Source organism: Apteryx mantelli, chromosome 4, assembly GCF_036417845.1.
Source record: "Apteryx mantelli isolate bAptMan1 chromosome 4, bAptMan1.hap1, whole genome shotgun sequence".
NCBI lineage: Eukaryota > Metazoa > Chordata > Aves > Apterygiformes > Apterygidae > Apteryx > Apteryx mantelli.
Window position 1 is genome coordinate 42,943,499 of NC_089981.1, and position 19,470 is coordinate 42,962,968.

A 19,470-nucleotide genomic window follows, 5' to 3' on the forward strand; every position below is an offset into this window, starting at 1 on the left:
ACCTTTAATGAAAATGAAGTATAAAGTGGGTTTTGTTTTGTCTTTTTTGTGCTGCCCAGCAGCTATTCCCCTTTCTTGTTTGATGAACTAAGGAAGTCTTTTTGTTTCTTTTTTGTTTAAAAAAAAAAAACACAAAATAAGGCTTAATTACAGTCCATTGAATAAGCTTCTCCCTGAGTACCCAGGCATATAATGAAGGATGGTGAAATTTAGGAAGACTAGAGCTAGTGAGGCTGGGCTGAGCTGAAAGAAGAAAAGAGATGGAAGTCCTTTTGTTATTCAGAAGGAAACTTTGCCTTCACTGTCTCATGTCAGTTGTTAGATTGTCACCGGGTGGCACTCACTTGCAAATTCATTGATTTATACAAATAAATGAACAGTAACAATTAATTACACACTCCATGAGTACAACTTGGTAGGAAGGCAGAAGCTGTGCAGACTTGCACAACCCATCCCTCCCCCTGCATCCCTGCTGTGTGATCGGGATCCTCATTAACGTGCCAGGCAATCTTTGGCAATTCCTGCTAGCTATATTTTCTTAATCTTTGATCATGAACATAGAGTCTGGTTGAGTTCTGTGGAGTCATCCAGCAGTCTGAATGCACATAGCCTTTGAGGAAGAAGTTACTAGTGCCATCATATATGCTCCATAGGAAATCCCTGTATTTTATTTTTTCTGTATAAATTGTTTTTCTTCATTAGAGCACCTGATGGTAGTTACAGTGCAAGGCAAGGTCTATTCTGATCTCTAAAGTGTAGTTCTCAGCTGCTGTACAGAAGAAATTGAAAAGGTTAGATCAGGCATTTAGACAAGAAATTTCAAAGCTGTTGACATACCTCATCAACATGCAGTTTCAAAGGACAGTGCAGGCTTTCCATGTAGGAAGTTTTTAAAGGGGAGGCTAGACCTGTGACCTGTTTCATCAAACCAAAGGGCTGGTGGATACAATGAAAGACACAGGTGACTAATTGGGAATTTCTGCAAGGTGCTGTGGATTCATAAAACAGTTTGGGGGCTGAGAATTAGGCATGGAAAGGACATGTCTCACACAACTCTTTAGGAATATGCCGGAGGGAGCTCTGCTGCTGCTGACTCCAGACACACCTGAAAAGGAGCATCAGAAAGACACATCAGATGAGAAAGTCTCATGGAGAGGCCAGATTCAACAAAAGCAGGGAGTTAGGGTAATTTTGTATGTCAAAAAAGGTTGTTTAGCAGTTAGGTAGAAGTCACCTGGGGTCAGCAGCTTATGAAGACAATAGGAGTAGTGGGGGCTGGCACTCAAATTCTTGCCCTTACCATTAAGCACTTAGGCTTGTACCCAAGCAAGTGAGTTAATTGCTAGATGAACCCTCTTTGCAATTGCAAAGCAAACCTACCTTTTCACCCAGGCCTTGGTATTTAGAGGCATGATTGATCTGTCTGGTCTTTGGGAACTGTGGCCTTATTTAAAGCAGCATCTGTGGTTGCTCCCTGGCTGAACAACGAATGAAGCCTGCACCCTTTCAGCCTTCCTCTCCTAACCTTCAGTTCACAGCTTTTGTACCTTTGATTCCTGCCTGCTGGTTCTAAACCATGGCCATCGACACTGGGTGCATTACCATTCACTAGACCCTTCTGACATCAAAACTTTGCTTCATGTTCTTTCATCAATTACCAAAGTCTTCCAGAGTTCTTAGTTATCTAAAATGTAAAAGGACCATTTTCAAAGGCACTAAGAAGTACAGATGCCTTTGTTCTAATAGCCTCAAACTTGGGACCTCTTATGGGGCCTGTAATTTGAAAAGCAATGAATATTCTGAAGATCGTCCCAGTATCCCAAGCTGAACGCTCAGAATTGTGAGCTGGAATTCATCTTTTTAATTTTAATTACATTCTGTACCTAAATTAGGAAACCTATAGTATAGCATTCTTTTAAGCACTTTGCTTCCTGGTATAAGTTCAGTGTCAGGGTAGATGACTGTAGCATGCTTTCTTACTCGTTTGTCAGATACAGTATTTGTCTTTTCCCCGATCCTGTCAAAAGTAGTATGTAAAAATAAAATGCAATAACTGACAGTAGTCTACAGAACTCTCCCTTCTGAATGATAGTATTTTCCCCTCTGATAAATTATTTTGTTTGTTTTCAGTTCATCCTTTGTTATCTCTGATATCTTTTACCTGCAGTATTTGTTGTGCTTAAGGCACAAATGAAACGTTCACAAAAATATTCAGCTATAACTCTATTCAGTCAATAGAGGTGTTTTTCCCTTCCCATTATCTACCACAGCACTGACATTTTATTGCTTGCTGAGATAGGAGACAACAAGGGGAAAAATTGAGTCATTTCATTCCTATATCTAAAAATAACCCCCCCAAGAACACTTTGCAAAAGAACAAGTAATTGCTGCAGAATTCACAGGCTTTGCTGTTCATCGGAGGGAGAGTATTCTGGAGATTAAATATTTGGAACTGAATAACTGCCCATGATGTTACAGCTCTGTTGAAATGCAAAGATATGTCCTTTCTTTCAATAGATGTCTTTACGTGATGTCAGTTAGATAGGTATGTAAATGTATTGTGACATTTTAAGTGCTTTTATCATTGTAGTTCCAGAAAGCTTTGCATATATTAACAAGTCTGGCTTCCCAGCAGCTATCAAGGTAGGGAAGTGCCTTCACATTACAAATAGGGATGAAGGCTTGATAGATTCAGGTAGGGATGAATGCTAAGGTAGATTAAGCAATGTGGTCAAGGTTACACAGAAAGTTTTTGGCAAAAACAGATGAACCCAGATGTCTTGATCACTCAAAGTGCAGAAATAATCTTTTCTCCATAAAATGAGACAACTGAGCAAACTTTGAGCCTGAAACCATAGTTATGCAATGCAAAGATCATTTTCTCTGAAATCCACAGACTTCTACTATGCTTCTAGTTAGCCTTAGCAAGTTTTTAAAAGAAAGCTCTAAAGGCACTGCTCTGCAGCCACCAGTTGCCATGGTGAGTAAGGAAAAAAGGTTGTCTTACTGTTTCTAAAAATATTTCTTCAATGGGCAGGGGGAAATCCAGAAAAGTAGATTCTTACAGAGCAGAGCCAAAGTAAATGACTGGTAACCATTATTAGTGTAAACTTAGAGTCTCCTTAGAAATCTCCAGCTATTTGAAGTTAAAAATGCTCAGGAGCCTAGCTCCTTTTCTATATTCAATCTCTAATGGGAACGCAGCATCTGAAAGCTGGTTTATTTTTAATCTTAGTCAGATTTATGCTGACCCTGTCAAAATTAGGAGCAGTCTTGAGGTTTCTCTAAACTCTTCCAGCTGTTAAGAGCTCCCAGAGAGCCCTATGCAAATAGGAGATTGCTGGATGGCTGCTTGTTAAGAGGTGGGTTTAAGAGCAGCACAATGAAAACCATTTGACATGCACAGTGAGTTTATTAACCTTAAAAGACCTGGGATTTTGCTGCACAGTCTTGAGCACCATCTACAGGACCTTTACTTGCTGACTCATTATTTCCTATATACAGACAAAGAATAGTCTCAGGACTATTTCTGATTGAGACTTTACCCTGCCATTGAGGTGTCGCTTACATCGGGCAGGTGTACAAGTGATGAAGAGTTACTTTTGCTACACGGGCAAGAGGCGGGCAGTATCTTCTTTCTTGTGTTGGTGCAGTGAACCAAAGGCAGCACTGTGGAGTCCGGAATCTATCCCGCAGCATGGTAATGAGCTCTTCACGGGCTCTTAACTCTGAACTTGTTGTCTATTCTCTTCAGTGTACATAAATGTCAGGCAGAGTAGAGAGAACAAACTGCAACCTGTGTGTTCTTAGAGTTTCTGGCAAGGCAAAAGAAATGTTGAAGGACAAAACTGCTTTGCAACACTGTAAACTGACATGGTATGAATCCAGGTTTTCACTGTAATTTGGTTGAAAGTTCTGCTGTAGCTTTTTTCCCAAGGTTAGCATAAGGACGTGAACAGGTATTTAAAGGGATCCGGTCACTTAACTGGTATCATTTAAAAAAAAAAAAAAATCTTTGAAAGTATGGCCCTCTGTTTCTAGGAAACAAATACAAATTCTCAGTAGAAATCTTGGGTCCACTGTTTGATTGTGCATCCAACCATGTGCTAGCAGATTACCTGGTCTTTACTTAGCATTTTTTTTCTTACCAGTTCAGTAAAAACCTTCCTCATTCCAAATTGATTACTGTTTTGGAGCAAGCATAGATATGAGTGCAGACATCAGATCTAAGATCCAGTTTAACCTCACAAGATACCTTATAAATAAATGTCCACACAATGTCCTGATGCCGTATCCCAAAAGGTTTAATCTTTAGTCAGAATACTGAGATGTGCAAGAAGGTCATTTTCCCTCTTTCTTCTGTTCCCATTTCAAGAGATTGTTCCATCAAATGAAAAAAAAATGCATACAGGATTACATTCTTCAGGAAAATCTTAGGAAGTTGAGCATTGGGCTCCTCTTTCGACATGTTAGTTTCATTCCCTCTTCAGTCTGCACAAAGTTTTTAAGGTGTCTTTTTGGAGGCATTGGGAAGTGAGTAGAGTAGGAAATTGGTCATAGGTCTGGCCCAAATGAATACAGCTCCTGCATCCCAGGAACAGCCATCATTATTCATGACCATTTTAACTCCTGGTCCTGGATCACTGTGATGTCTGTATTTAAAGCAGCTGTTTGCTGCTCCACCCTAATGGTCAAAGGAGAAGCTTGACACCTGAAAAAGGAAGCCAGTCTTTCTTGAGAAAGGGTAGGAGCTGATTCTCTACTCTATTTGAATTACCTTGTTACGGATCTGCATATGAATCACATGCAGAAGTATGCTCTGACACTTCAAGACCTACCCACTTCTAGGCTACTGCCTCCATTTACTGATGCCTTAGAGCAGGGATAAGAGGAGTTATTATCTTGACAAAGGGGAGGTACAGACTGCAAATTAGCAGAGATAACCAAAAATGAAACATCAAGCAGAAATAAGGGGATTTCTGTCTTTTCATTAATCCCTAATCATTTTGTCACTTACAGGTTATTTAACCAATGAATTTATGTTCCAGATTTGTGCAGCTGTAGGGAGCAGGGGCTGGGAAGGAGAGTGTTTGAAAGTGGCATCTGTCTGTTAGCAGTAATTAAGCTGAAATATGCAAAGTTTCGGAGTTCTAACTGCTCCCGTTAAGCTGTTGATGAGCAGTAAAATCTCTGATTAAATTTTAAGCGGAGGGAAATGGGCCAGCCTCCTGATATGGGGAGGCTGATGAAGTGGAGCGTGGGCAATTATGTGTGCTGCATGCCTGTGCTAGAGGGGAGAGAACACAGCCAGGTGCTGGCTATCCAAGCCAGCATCTGCAACACAGTCCAAGCCTGCATCAGCTCAGCACCGCTCCCCTGTAGAGGTGGATCCTGGGCTCCATTCTGTTCCCCCAGAGCATCAACTGCTTACAGCATGGTGAAAACCTATGGGGTGCAGCTGAATGATTTCTGCACAGCTTTATTTTTCCAATATATATGCATACCACAACCAGACAGGTTCTCTCTCTCTCTCTCTCTCTGTCCCCCTTTTTGTTGTTGATGTTGCTGTCTCAAAGCATGTGTATTCCTTAGGCAAATCACTGTATGCTGGTGGAGAACAATACTTCCCTACTGCAAAAGGGTAATTGTGAAGGTTAATTAATGTTTTTAAAGCATTCTGAAAGCTCTAAAACAGTGTGTAAAGGCAGTTAATTATTATCCCAGTAAATATCACTATTAATTATCATTATCTAACTTATTCCTCCTCCTCTACCACTCTTGCCTCGCTCCCGTCCCTTCTTTCTTAACCATTTGGCAGGCCACCTTGTGGAGTGAACCAGAGGCATTGTTCCCTAGCATGTGAAGTGTCATGGAGCTCTATGAGTAATGAATGAGCCCATTACAACTTTACAGGAGAGGAGACAGGTTAGTCCTTTGTCAAATCAGTGCATACAGTGTCCTCCTTCCTTGTTCCAATTATTCAGGAGGTGACAGCAGTTTCTCATCCACAGCATTTCAGGTAACCACTGATGCATATTTAGGACAGGGATAGGTACAACACTTTGCACACAGGCCTTCAGATTCTGTCAAGGGGAACAAAGCTGACAAAAGCCGACAGTGGTGACTAATGCTCTGAACTGACTTACTTTGAAACAATCCTTTAGAAAAAAGCAAAAATAACAACAGAGAAAAAATGGCTTCTGCTTCAAGTTCTGAAGGATTCATTTAATTAAATATAAAAACTCCAAACATCCAAAAGCTATTGCTTTGAGACACTTTGTAGTGAGAATGACTTGCATTTGTATAGTGTCTTTCATCCTACAGTTTGCCAGAGTTCATTACATGATCTTGAAGAAGAGTAGCCACCTCTGGGGTGCAACTTGACAGCTCTTTAACAGCAGAGAGTACATAACCACACAACAGTGGAGGGTAGGAAGCAGTATTTTATTGAATTGACACTACAAGGAAGAGATATTTTGAAGAGAGCACGTGTGGAGGACACCAGGCCATTAACAACTTGGTGAACAAGGAACCATAACTGATCAAGACCTTGGATTTCTTCTTCCAGTAGGCTCATATTATGCACTTTGATACACTCTACTTACAGGATGGGAAGAGAAGAACCAATTATTAATGCTGCTTTTGCAGTCCACCCTTCCAGTTTGGATCCAACACTCCTCTGAGTTGGTGGCCTGCTGCAACAATATGTAAATGGCCATTTTTAACAAGAGCTACAGTTTAGCCAAGCTGTCATGTGATCTCCCTCAGCCCCTTTTTCAGGTTTATCAGTTCCATGACACTCAGAAGTTTCCCAAGACTGGAGAGTCTCAAGAGTCCATATTAAATCAGCATTGTTGTCTCTGCATGTCACAAGACTACATGAAGAAGGTTTTTCAAAATCTAGGATTTGGCCTCCATTGCATTCTGAAGGTTCCTCTCAGGATAAAAATGGCCCTGCTTAATTCCCTGAAGTACCTCCAGTGGATGAATGGAATTCTTTTCCATAGATTGCAGGCAGCTAGGGGGTAAGGCTATGAAGCCTTATATAAGCTTTCTAGTTACGTACCTGTACACCAGAGAAAGAGAGAATACTCCCATATGAGTGATTAGCAGTGGGAAGAAGACAAGTGTTTGTGTAAAAAGCAGGAACCCTACTAGAAGGAAACAGAAACAGGTCCGTGCAGAACTCCTTGCACTGAAATTATGCCTCATGACTGTGAAAGGAACAGAAAGCTGCTTTAGCAGACATATGTTGTTGCTATATCCATTCTTCTGGAAATGCTGGGGCTACCAAGTCATCCAGGTTGTGCATATAGGATTTTACATGCTCAGCACATAGTGGGTGGTTGTTATAATAAACATTAGCAGTGTTTGAGGAGAGTAGAGAAGCATCCAGATTCAGTTTTTTTTGTTTTTTTTTTTATAAACAGCTTTAAGCTGGGTGTTAATTTAAGACTTTGTAGAACCAATTACCTTAACAATCTGAAGGTGGGCTTCTACCACTGTTTTGGTAGTTTAGCAAGATGTTGTCTAAAAGAAGTGTTTGGATGTTGTCTCTCATTTTGTCAGGTGGACTATTTAGTAAAGCTAATCTGTAAAGCGTGAGATTTGTAAATTGGTCTCAAATGCAAAGGGTCCAGTCCCACAAGACAACAGTCATCTCCAGCTCCTGGGGGGGGGGAAAGGAAGAGTGAGTCACATAGCACCCAAAGGGATCACTTGAAGAAATCTCTTGCATTTACATCAGTTCTGAGTGTTTCTCCTCCGTGTTATGTCAGATTTTGAACATGGTTACTGGCCTTTTGCTCAAATATACTTGGGCTCAAGAACCTACCAGCTTTTAAGAGGGTAGTTAAACCTGAACAGAAGGCTTAAGATTTTACAGATGTGATTATAAGGACCAAGTTTAAAGTACCTTGGAGTGTGATTAAAAAGTAAGTCACTGAGTGGGAAGCCATCCTGTGCCAATCAGTAGGAAGCTGAAAGCAGAGAGGCGTACTTGATTTCATAGAATCACAGAATCAAAGACTCGTTCAGATTGGAGGGGACCATGGACTTGTACTGGTTGAGATTCTTTAAGAGATCTCTGATTCAATCCCCAACGTTACTGGTAGTTTCTCTCCTCCTTGAACCTTTCCCCTAGATGAGGCCTGGGAGACCTTGCTTGTGAAAACCAAGGCAAAGCAGGCATTGAATATCTCAGCCCTATCTGTGTCCACTGTCTGTATATCACCTGCTCCATTCAGCAAACAGCCCATATTTTCCTTTTTTTTTCTTTATTGTTAACATAGTGGCAGAAGCTCTTCTTGCTGTCCTCCTTTTTAGTTTGTCCTCACTTCCTCCTCCTTTTTGCAGTGGAGCACCCTTCAGAGCTTAGTTGCACACTAGCATCTTGGTCAGCTTCGCAAACACCAAAGCAACAAACCAAATGATCTGGCACTGGTCTTTACCAGAAGTTAGTGTAAAGAGCATACTACTGAATGTCTTTTCCCTTGTTGACATAACAATTAAAATATACACAGAGTGCTGGAAAATGTGCAATTGGACTGTCCTATCACAATTCTTTCCTAAGAGATTTTACAGAAATTCTTTATTCTTCTTACAAGAGGAAATGCAGTGTTCTGGGCCTGCAGCTCAGCCAGCTCCAATCATCACAATAGTGATTAAAATGAATTCTTCTGAGCTGGAAGTGAAATGTGCTTTTCAGGCACAAACTTGGGTAAATGGTCTGCAGGATGTTGCCAAACAGCTTCTTTTCTAAATAAGAGAAAATGGAACAGGATGATTTTGTATGGGACTAGTGCTGTCTGGGGAATTCTGCTTGCTTGGTTGTCCACAGTATTCAGTGACTAAAGACTGACAAAAGTGGGACACTGAGAAAGGATATTCTTTGCTTTGGAAGTGGCTCTGTTTTCATAGATGTGCAGTGTGGTGCTATAGAGTAGCATGAGGAAATAGTCATCTGTTAGCTCTGTGACCAGACCAGCTCTCAGATGCTCAAGAAAGAAGGGAGAAAGTCAAGCAAAAGAGGAAGACTCCTCAGCTTTGGGATTTGCTCTTTGACTCACATAAGCAAACACCTTTTAGATCAACAGAACCAAAATATGTTGTGCTCTAGGCTATCCTATCCATTTCAGCTATTTTCTAGTCCTTATATTTAACAGGAAACTTTAGGCATACTGGTTTGGTAAATAAGAAGCGTTGTTACGTCATTAGGTATTTTGCATTTTGGTCATTGAGTTGATCTGTTGAGAAAAACTATCATCATTTGAATTTTTGAGCCTTTGGTTTTGTCTTCTCCAAAGCTTCCCAAAAGATCCTGGAGGTCTTGGGAGCAGAAGATTTAAGAGAATATAAAAAGAAGAGGAATGCATCCAGAGCTGTTGTCTGTACTGTGACAAAGCAAAAATAAAATAAAAGCAAAGCAGCAGGCAGAAAGGATATGATCCGTTTACATAAAAATGAAAGAACATAAAAACATAAAGAAAATACCCAGTCAAACAGTGTAGAGAAAGGCAAATTTGACACACCCATGGAACGTATGCTGCTCCAGGGTGCTAATCTGATCTTTCCTGGGCACTTAAATTTGTGGAAAAAAATCTTGAAGTTGAAGCCAAAATATAAAGAACTTAACTATAAAGATGGAATAATGGGAGTCCAGCAATCTTCAGCTACTACTGTAAGTAATCAATCCACAGGAAAATAAAATATTAAAGAGCATCTGAAAAAGTTTTAAACTATTTCTTTTATAAAAAAGTAAGTAGCTGCCACGGGCATCATTGTTTAGAGGCCTGATGAATCTTTGAGTTCTAGTCCCAACTCTGATACTTGTTTGATGGATGGCTTTGGAGGAATCATGTCCACACATTATATTTCATCCCTTTGATCTGTAAAATCAGTATGAAAATATTTACTCCCTAGGCTGTTGTGGGAATTAATTAACATTTCCGTAGTTCTTTAAAGATGTAAAATGCCAAGTAATATTAAGATTATGCTGTCTCAGTCTGTGATTTTGTCAGATGTCACAACTAACATGGGTCAGTGGCTGGATACAGACTTCCAGTGAAATGTAAGGGGTTTGCATGATGTAGTTCTGCAGAATTAAATAATAATCATCTTCAGTCAATTGATAATAAAAAAGTCTTCAGCATTTGATATGAGGCATTATGCTGCTAGGTATGTAATTTTTCATTTTGAATGTAAAATCAAGAAAAACTAATATTCTGTGGTTGTTAAATACTAATGGAACTTTTCCCACAGGTATACAGATGCTATTAATGGTGTTTTAACCAAATTTCATAATAGTATGCTGCATTTCATTTCCATTGGTTCTTGGGTTTTGTGGCAAAAGGCATTCTTTATTGGTTTTGCCATCGTTTTTATGTTTGCTGCTTGACAACTTCCACGTTCTTCCTCAAAGGTGGCTGTGTCTTGGTGAAAGGTGATGCCATTTTCTCTCCCTCTGTTTCTCTCCCTCTCTCCCTCTCTGAAATGACTTTGATGTCCTTCATGATGAAAGGCACTGTGGAAGTGTAACCTATTACTATAAATTACTCAGAGCTTTGATGAGGTGAGGTTTGAAACTGCTGGTTTTCTGTCTTCTCACATGTTCCGTAACATACTCACTCAGGAACATCATCCTGCAAAATAGAATTGACTTGCTCAAAAATGTGTTTAATTGAAACTGATCCAGTAAAAACATAATTTAGTGAGATAATGACTGTGCTGGTTCTTATTCTTGCAAATAGAGAAAGTTTTAAATTATTATCTGCTGAGTTGGCGTAAGTTGATGAAATGTCCAGGGAAATACTTTATAATATTGTTGCAGTGTAAAAGACGCTGTCAGTTCTCCTAAGCCTTGAGGACAGTTTGCAGGGAGCATGTTTTCAGCCTCTCCCTCTCATCCAGAAGTCATGTCTGGAAAATCTTTTTTAGGTCTGCCCAGTTGTGTCTTCAGTTCACTCTGCCGGGTGACTTGACTTGCTTGCGTGGGTTGGAGATCAAGCCTGTGGGTTGGAGTTCAAGCCTTGCCTCTTCTGCTGCCTGCCAACCCAGAGGCTTCCTCTAGGCGCCAGCTGACATGGAGGCCCAGGAGACTCGGCCTGAGGCACAGCTCACATTACTAAGGCAGTACAGCTTTGTTGAGAGATTTACACACCTCTCCAACTGCAGAGATTGTTCGCTCTTGAGAACTGAGTGGTTACCAAGAAACACAGTGTATGGGCCAGCCTAGATCCGCAGTTTGCTTTGATTTAATTAGCTAGGCTTACCTGCTATCATTCCCTTTAGATAGTACAAAAACTTACTAAAAGTTCATTCTCTCCCATCAATATGCCTGTCACTTTTGATAAAGCAGTAAACAGTGAGATTGAGATGAAATTAAGAAAAGGGAAATTAAGAATCATTCAAAGAATAATTTCCATCAGAAGTTATTTGAAGCTGTGGAATACTTTCCTAACTGAAAAGAGAGGCCCCCGAAAGGTATGTTATTTAAAATTGTATTCAACATAATACTGGTGAGTGTGCAATAGAAAATTATCTTACAGTAACAAGGAAATCAATTAGAAAGGACTCCCATCCTGACACGGTAACATTTTGAACTCACTCTGCCCATGCTTTGCCCGGACGTAACTGAGTATGCAGATTGCCAAAGAGCACTGAACAAAGCCTGGCTGTGTCTATGGACAGGTGAAGAGACCTCAGCCACATCGAAAACCACATCTGAATTTCTGTAGAGATCCACAGCTCCTGGTTCCCCCCTTGCATCTTTTTTTTTAGATTCCAGGGTTAGTCTGTGTTTTTTAGCTAAGTCCAGATGCATCTAACAAGAATTAGACATCTCAAGAAGCAAATATAAGTTAGTGCTGCCATGATGCTGCGCTTAGTCCTGCCTCCAGCCAAGCACTCTTACCCCATCGCTTGTGCCAGCCCAAGCGCTTAGCTTATCTCGCAGAATGAGCCAATTCAGGGAACTAAACTGATGGAAAACTACTTGTTTTTTCTGTTGGGCTAGTTTTCTGCCAATTTCACTCCCTGAACAGGTTCACCACAGGGTCGAATGGGCATCGGGACTGGAACAAGGGAGGAGGAAGAAATGATTAACCAGGGATTTCTACTTAGGTCAATTTAAATTGTCATGGAACTAAAACCTCACTTCAAAGCCTTGGTAGCCAGAAGTTTATTCTGTGGTCAATGAAGAGAGAAAAGTAGCCTCAGTCACCCTATATACCACCCTGTACAGGACTTAATTTTTCTTCACTGATTGTAGAGAGAACTTGGAGATACTACCCTCTTAAAGTAGCCACTGTGGTTGTGTTATGAACGAAGCCTGAGTGAACTTTGGAATCCTTTAGAGTTTTCTAATCCAGCTTTTTGTAAGCCCAAATGTTACAACATTTCCCAATTGCTGCTTGTCCCCAAACCCAATATGCCTGTTACAGAAGCGTAACTGCCCTCAGGAATGCAGGTTGCAGTATGTGTCACTTTCCCTTTGGTTGCTGTCTTGTATGGCAGTCATTCCGCACTTGTGGCAGGCACCACAGTATGTATCCAGGGCACTGTTATGGATACTGTCATGGTACTGAATGAAGTAGGCTGCCCTGCCTGTGTGATCTGGCCAGGCTGCTCCGTTTACACCCTGCGGACTACCAGTGGGGTTTCCCAGCCATGCCAAGGAGCTCAGTACCCACAGGTTTTCTCTTGCAGGGTCCTGTAGACAGCAGTAGGATTTACTGATGTAGCAGCAGGCAAATTTATGTTTCCTAAAGGCACACAGTGCTTAAAGGCATAGACTTAAAATAATCAGAAAGACCTGTATGTGTACTGTATTACCCATATCTGGCCCAGACCTGATACTTCAGCTTTGCCCTGCCTCTCCCCTTCCTTACGCATTTCTCTCTGCTGCCCCTCCTGCTCTGTCAGCTTCTGTCCATCAGGGACCAGCTGGCAGGTTCCTCCCCCCTCTGTAGCACAGGCATGATACAATATCAGATCTCAGGTTTTCAGCATTGTCAAAAAAGTAAATAGGGACTAAAGAGCCCATTTTTCAACACACCTAGCTGGAGTACACCTGACCGGTGGTGTTTCAGATCTATTTGTCTAGCACTTTGCCTTCCTTTCCTGAAAGCATTTTTTCAACAGTCTGTTTTGATTTGGCGTCACAGGAAGAAAAAATAAATAAAAAGAAGAAACACAGACACATGCACAGTCTTTGTATAAATTAGTATGTTCCACACTTCATGAAAAAAGGAAAAGGTGCTTTAAAAATTGCCATGTATGAATAATACCAGTTGCTGTTTTAATCAGAAATCCAATTCATCCCTGTTTATTAAATAACATGAGGAGAGTTCTTACACCAAAGATAGTTCTAGCCCATGGCATTCTATGAGAGCTATGCTGGCTTGTGTGGATCTTTCTGAAAATGATGAAGCGTCATTTAAATCAAGGTCTTTTAATTTTAATATCTCATCTAAACTGTGTTCTCACATACCACTTAGGGAAAAGCATCCTAATCACAGCATTTTATCCAAATTTTTCTCTTAGGAATTAATACAATGTCAGTTTCTATACCATGTAGATTCTAATGCTCAATTCAAAGACATTTGTGCTTTATAATCCCCTGAAAATACATCAGAGACTCACCGCAGATCTAAGTACATCTTTCCCAATACAGTCTAGCCTCATATTGTCAAGTTTTAATCATATTTATAAAGCATTCTGTAGTTCATTTATGTACACTACAGGTATCATCATAAGTAACTACAGCTTTGAAATTAAGCAGAAATATTATATTGTACTTCCCTGTCTTCACTTACTCGCTTTCTTACTAATGCATAGACCTCAGCATTTCCCATTCATTCTCAGATTTGTATCACTGAGGTTCTATTGCAATAGGGTAAGGGAGAAAGTTAGGGTATGACAAAATTGGCACCTGATTGTCCTTTCCGAGAAGATGTTCTCAACTGTAGTCTGATAAACCCAAAGTGGTGAGGATTCAGAACCTTTGTGCCACAATGCTGGTAGAATTTAGCCCTAAACACCATATGACTGAACTTCACCCTTTGGTAGTGTGATTTGGAGTAGCCCTCAGGATGTTCTAAACCAGCACTATCAAGCTGGTGGCCTGCAGGCCAAATCTTACCTCTGGCATGCACCATCCAGCCTCCTGCCTTTTCCTCAGAGGAAGAAGGGAAGAGCTGTGTGTGTAACAGTTGAATGTCTCCTCCTGTGTTACACATAGTCCAGAACTGGAACTTGAGCCATCATCGCCACATCCATATGGGAGGATAGGACAGAGCTAGCGTTAGCAGCTACCACCAGTGTGGACTGAGAGAGGGTTTCCAATATCAAGTCCAGCCCCTGTGATCATCAGGTTTATTTCACCTTGCCAACAGATATTATTTTAGATCTTAGCAGTAGTCCAGTATCAGGAGAACACAAGGCCACATTTCCCTACCTCCTTTCTCTGTCTGGCTGTAGCTGTGGAAGTGGGCACAGTCCTTGAGCACTAGCACACTATTTCACAGCCCAATTACATGATGACTTAAGGGAAGACGACTAGCGAGTGTGATGTGTGTTATTTGGCATATCTATCAAAGTCCTATAGATATTTCTTGGCGTTTGTCCAGTTGCCTCCTTAATGTCTTATGACATGTTCCTGAAGAGGCTGGATTTTATGTTTGTATCTCTCTGGCCAGAAAATGAGCACCAAAGCAGATATTCCGATGACTGAGTTTATTAAGCACTGCAAGCCAAATACTTTAGAAATAATTTCATTTCCATGCCTTATTTTCTCTACACTTTCTCTTTTAGGACCAACAGTGCTTGCTTTAAACAGGTGCAGAACTGCTAAGGGACCAAGAGGGCTGCAGTCCCTCATTAACACACCCAGTGCATCAGACACTTTAGCTACATCTATAGTAGTAAATGTAATGTGTGCAGGAACATTCCCAGGTACTGATGCCAGCTGGCAAAGAATGCCCCAGAACTATCCTGGTTTATTCTGTTAGCTTCCAAAACAGGGTGCTGCCTGCAAACTGCTTATTGAGAATGGTCCTTGCAGAGCCCAGGAATTGTTTGGGAAAGGGCTTCTTAGCATGGGCCAAATGCCAGGTAACATTCTAACAGTCAGGTTTCAGTGCCCAATTTTCCCCAGATATGCTTGAATTTATTAGTATAGACAATGTTTCTGTGTTATTGTCAGGGAAGAGCCTGCAGTATTTCACAGCTTGCTATCTTCACCAGCCCAACATTGCTGCATTCAGCCCTACCACTAACAGCTGATCTCAGCTGAAGGCCAGTGGTGTGACTTTGCTGTTTCCACGTAAATCCATAGGCACTAACAGAGCTGCATTGTGTGAAATACTTTGCATTTCTCACATATCTTTCATCTTTAGTATCTGCAAACAGTATCAGTATGGAAACAGGATGTCCCTGTTTGTGGTGTGTCCTACCTTACAAGATGGATAAGTGTTCATAGTACATGAGTGATATCAGTGGTCAGCATACAGAGTGTTTGAGTTTGCCTTAATATACTCATAGTTGCAGCCCTTTTCCTCAAGAAAATTTTACTGTGCCTTAAGCAAATACAGACTGATCAGGAAAGTCAGTCTGATTTGAGTATTTTACACATACCTGTATGTAAAGAACATGTGTTGCACAGATAACAAGTAGTTGCTTTGGCTCAAATAAATGGATTCAAATACCTTGAAGGGGCTTTTCAGTCTTTGTTTTAAGTGAGCTCCATGCATAAGGTGTCCCTTTCAATGAATAGCAATAGTCACAAAATCAAAATGAGATACTATGGCTTCATAAACTGGATGTTTTTGATTGCCTGTGCTAAAGATATTTTCTGAGCAGGAGAGTTCTGGTCCCATGTCTTCAGTAGACCTAGCTGCTTTCCATTGTGATTCCATCAGCATACGTAGAGTTTAAGAGGCTATGGTATAAAACAAGAGAACTAAAGAAGTGCCTGGACATGTTAAACTGGAGACCATTGTATTATTCCCTCAAATACAGGAAGTGAGCACTTCAGTTAGGATTCTCTAATTTCTCTCTTTCGTGCTCCTGCCAGACTACGTTGAAACTCCTTTATGACTTCTGTATCCCAGATATCAGCAGCTCCAAGACCTGCAAGTCTAAGGTCTTATTTCATAAAACAGGTTCTTGAACTAGACTCATTTTAGCATAAATGCATTCCCCAGCATATTTTGAAGCAAGGACTATCTGCCAAGCCTATGACATTCTGTACCTGACCACTGCTAATTCGCTGGGTAACTATGGATAAATCATAGGGGGACTGATGAGCTGAAGACCATAGGCGTAAGCAAAGCAGGCTATGGGTGAGGGCAGCAAATAGTCATGGTCCAGCCGTTTACTTTGTTATGCCCTTTGCCAGCCCTAGAAAGCCAGGTTGGTTCCTCATGCCAGCAGTGGGATCAGATGTGTTTAGAGTTAGTGATGCTGGGTGGAGCACTCCTTCCCAGCAGCATCCATAGTTACTATGCTCCCCCTTCAGAGCCCATCCCTCCAGCAGCAGTAAGAGCAACCCACTACAGCTCTCAGGGCTGACACAGCACAGCCTGCTATTTCCCCTTCCCACAGCCTCGGCAGCCCAACTGCTCATGTTGAAGCAGCAAAAATAAATAGCAACGTTATTAAGTAGTGACAATGTAAGTTATGACATCGCTGACAAGCTCCTCCTCCCTCCCAAAGGGCAACAGTGCAAGCATGCTCTGACCTTGTAACAGAGAAACAACCACGTGGTAGTTGCTTTCATACCCATTTTGCTGTTTCAGACTGTAGTTGTATGCATGCAAGAAATTTCTCCATACAACAGAGAAGAAACACAGGGACTGCTCTTTTGGACATCATGTAGAGAAAAGATGTGGGTGTTGGGTGCTGAGGCTTGTTATGCTATTTACACAAGGGAGGCCAAATGACTGTGCAGTTCCACCTTGCCGTACTGAAGCTGTCTAGATAAAGCTACTGAGTCCTATTCTTAGCATCTTGATTTATTCCTCTTTACTTACCTACTTCCTGCTGTGACTGCCTGTTGTTTTGCCCTCCTAATATGAGGAGAATATAAAGACAAAATATTAACAGCAATGGTCTTCCCATAATGTTTTATTAATAAATATGCCTATATAAAAGAAAAAAACATGACAATAGTGTCACAGAGACACTGTAGCTTTTCATATCGTACCAATTTGGGGGTAGTTTGTTTGGGCTGAGTTACAGATCTAGGCTCTGAGCACTGAAACAGTTAAATGACTAAAAAGAACACTCATTGGTTTCAGATTCTTTCCTTCAGACTGATTCAATCTGCACTGATTATAAAGTGTGCTTGCCAAAAACTTTGCTTTGCCCTCCAAACTCATGCATCCCATTATATCTGCGGTCTGTAACTACACTTTTTAGGCTGGGAACCTAGGAATTGCCACATACGAACTGACGAATGGTCCCCACTAGGAGCTCTAGGACTCTTACTAGTATTGGTCTTTCATAGCACTGTCATTGAAAGGCAAAAATTGTTCACAAATCAGGAGAGCTGTCACTCAGGAGCTGTCTCTGCTCTCCTGGACAAACAGGACTGCAGGAAGAAGTACGCTCTTTTGCATTTATGTATTTTTTCAGTTTACAAGAGAAGCCTCTTTTCACTGCTCTGGCCATTTCCACAGTAACTAAAATGACACTGTATCAAAACAGAACAAAATGCAGTGTAATAGTAGACAGCCAGCACTACATTTAATTATATAGACCCATCAAATACTAAAGCAAAAATCAAAGCTGTGCAGTGAAGAAGTCTAATTGCTTTGTTTACTAAAGATTGAATAATCTCCATGAGCTGTGACATAGGATCCTGATGGCTTTTCTGAAACAGACCATCCTTCCCTAGGGAGCAAATTAAGAACTACCAAACTCATTGTACATCAAAATTTAGCAACAATTAGGAGGTCATAACTTTTAATGAAGGCAATGACTGCCATCTGGGGTGAAGTGGCGATGACTCTGGGTTCTTTCAGATCCATCTTCTATCAGCTGAGGTAATCAGTCACCTTTTCTTTTGGTTAATAGGAAAAATATTTGCAGTCAGTACGTAGATGGGATTTTTGGAGGATGGATGATGAAGCACATACAGAGCAGAAAGCTTTCAGGAAAATGGGAAGTTAGTATCCAAGGAAGAGGTAGAAAATGAGAAAAAATTATTTTTAATACATCTGAAACCAAGAGGCTTTTATATGCCTGAGTTATTATTGAAATCTGTCTGGATGTGATTACAGGGAGCTGTTGTTTCACGAATGATTTTTAATCCTGTTGGCAGAGTCAGACAGGGTATAAATTTGCAAGTCGATTGGTATGCAGATCACCCTGATGCCTTGGTATTGATTTGGAAGATGCAAGATGAATGTTCCCTGCTTTATAAGGAAAGCATTTGTAAAAGGAAAAATATGCTCCAAGTCCTGAGAGCCTTTGCTAAACACTGCTGGATGGGAGTAGCAGCATCTCGAGGAAACACTGGCTGTCATTCCAAGGACTGGAAGAAAATGAAGAAAATGTCTCTAGGATGCTTCTCCTTCAAAGGCAGAAAGGGTAGTGCCAAAGGGTGGTATGACAGGTGTGGACACACAGCCTGAGGACACTGGAGCAACTCATTCCTTTTTCACCGTTGAGGGCATTGGTTTGGCTCACAGTGCCAGTCACACTGTGTAATGACCCTAAGGACTCTTCTGAATGGGATCCCTTTTAGCCTCTTCATCTACACCGCCTCTTCCAGAAGCTCAGCATGATCTCACACAAGTGTAACCTCTCAGTGATTCAGAACAAAATGACAGAGGCAGAGCTCACTGACAGCACTGAAGTGTGCTGGCCGAGTTCATGGACCCAACAGTACTGGAGCAGTAGAAATGGGTAGTTTGGGGTAGGGATACAGCTCATGGGAGAAATGTCAGGCAAATCACCTGATGACTCTTCTGAAGCCTCACTTCTACCTGATTTTAATAATCCTTTATTTCTGTAAACAGTATAATTCTCACAGATGTTATATAAAAAAATGGAAACTAAAAAAGAACTGTAATTCTGATAAATTTACTATCCAAATTCTGTTGTTTTACTCCCTTTTTGTATGGCTGCATATTGCACATGGCAGTTGAACCTTGCACTGCTTTAAGAGCTCAGGTCTCCCCAGAATTACTCCACTGAAGAAGATCGAGCTGTAATGGTGCAAACAAGTCAGGATTTGAACTACATTTTTGCATACGTACTTTACGGACACATATAACTGAAATCAGAATATCTCTATCCCTATTCCAAACCTAGACGGGTATGTTATATGCAACTTAAATACAGTGATTAAAAACATAGAAACTGGGGGTTTTGCTGTATATAAAACCAGGCCAAAGGGAGAATGAATGCTAAAATAACACAAAGGAATAAAGTAAAATAATAGGAACTGCTAGTATACATTTTATG